A 2,254-nucleotide genomic window follows, 5' to 3' on the forward strand; every position below is an offset into this window, starting at 1 on the left:
CCCCACCAACACACACACACACACACACACACCACTGTACAGACTGTACAACCCCCCCCCCTCCCCCCCTGCCTTATCCACTCCCCTATAGGCTATTGAGTTGTGTAAAAGTTGTGAAGATAGAAAGTAGCCCGTGACTCCTCCCCCTCCCCCCAACGCCATCCCATCACCACTGACAAAGCCATCACTTTAATTGAGCCAATCCTCCTTGAGTTCCTCTCCTTTCCCTGCGTCAATCAACAGCCTCGCCCCCTCCCCCACTCCCATTTTCTCCCTAAACTTATCAATGGCGTCACGTGTTGTTGTTTTTTGCCGTGCAAATTGACGTACAGTGTAAATAGACGACGAAGACGAAGAAGAACTGATGCTACAGCAAGAAGAGTTGGACCGAGAAGGTTTGGACTTTGACTTGTCCAGGACTTAGACTTGTCCAGGGTGATGGATCAGCGTTACAAAAGGGAAACCTCAGTGACAGACACGTGCATGTTTGACGCATGTTTGACACCGACGAAGGACGACGGTCAGATTGGTCTGGACCCTGTGCATCGTGAGAGAGCGGTCGGATCCACGAGGTCTACTTGCATCCAAGACTGTTTAGCTCTAAAGCCAGATGAAACGATGCCATACAGGGGTCGAGAGGGAAGAGCCGAGCAGGAAGTGATGTAATGCTTGAGGGTCCGTAACGATGACAGGGTTGGTAATGACAAATCGAAGCGATGAATGACCACACCCAGTGTTTCTAAATGTACATTATGATATAAGAAGCTTCTGTCATTTGTGTGTGTGTGTGTGAAAACGGTGATATTTGATTTATGTTAAGACCTCTGATCCACAAGCAAGCAATGGAAACCCCCCCAATCCCCCCACCCCCAATATTATGCGGCCCTTTTTCAATCACGAAGACCAGGGGGGGGTGTAATTCCTGAAACATCTCAACAAACGACAGATGTGACCGTGAAGCGTCTCTGTTATCCAAAGAGAATCATTCATTCCTGGTGTGGACGTGTGGTTTTAACCCCGAAGACTCTATTGACTCTATTGACTCTATTGACTCTATTGACTCTATTGACTCTCTAGACTCTCTAGACTCTGGGGACTCTGGGGACTCTATGGACTCTGTAGACTCTGTGGACTCTGTAGACTCTGTGGACTCTCTAGACTCTGTGGACTCTCTAGACTCTGGGGACTCTGTAGACTCTGGGGACTCTGTAGACTCTGGGGACTCTGTGGACTCTGTGGACTGTATAGACTCTGTGGACTCTGTAGACTCTGGGGACTCTGTGGACTCTGTGGACTGTATAGACTCTGTGGACTCTGTAGACTGTGGACTCTGTAGACTGTGGACTCTGTGGACTCTGTAGACTCTGTAGACTCTGTAGACTCTGTAGACTCTGGGGACTCTGTAGACTGTGGACTCTGTGGACTCTGTGGACTCTCTAGACTCTGGGGACTCTGTAGACTCTGTAGACTGTGGACTCTGTGGACTCTGTGGACTCTGTGTGGAGGTGTCAGCACTGACCACAGTTAGACAGCCATCGCTCCAAAATCAATGATCTTTATTAGTTATTAATCTATTTTCACAAAAAGTCAACGAATGTGAATGTTTTGTATCAAAGAGGGTCAAAGTGTTGTCGAATGTGTTCGCTCGACTCCAAACTAAACTGAGTAGATTAGAGAACAGTCCAATTTAACCTGCGCACGTCCAGATAAGAGACGGGCTCCATGTTTCTACTTTAAATTGGTGTGTAGCTGTAACAGAAGCTGTGCTATTTATTTAGTTTACCTAAAAATCTTGTTGGTTCAGGTGTGTGTGTGTGTGTGTGTGTGTGTGTGTGTTGATAGAGTGAGAGCATTACATCCACATGAAATCAGACGCTTGTATGTTATGTCTGCATTCATACCTCCGTCTTGCCCGGGGGGCCGGACAGACGGGCCGGCACGTCAGCAGGAATCACTGAGACGTTCTCCTCGTTAATATCAAATGAAGGCAACCGAGCCGTTTCCCCTGAACCGCCCGCCATGTTAACTGTCATGTTGGAGGAAAAGAGTAAATAATAATGGACTTTGTTGTTGTTCTGCCCTCCGGCTCACTTTCAGCCAAACAACTATTTACCTGCCCACCATTTGCCTACTATATACAGACAAATTACCAAACCAGCTGCAGAACAACAGCCCTGAGGCTGGGAGGGACTCTGTCTGTCTTGTTCAAGGGCACTTCGGCAGGTTCGGTAGCTCATGGGAATCCTGAGGCCCC

Source organism: Genypterus blacodes, unplaced genomic scaffold (genome assembly GCF_046128005.1).
Source record: "Genypterus blacodes isolate CSIRO-AG114 ecotype Tasmania unplaced genomic scaffold, CSIRO-AGI_Gbla_v1 ptg000480l_1, whole genome shotgun sequence".
Taxonomy (NCBI): Eukaryota; Metazoa; Chordata; class Actinopteri; order Ophidiiformes; family Ophidiidae; genus Genypterus; species Genypterus blacodes.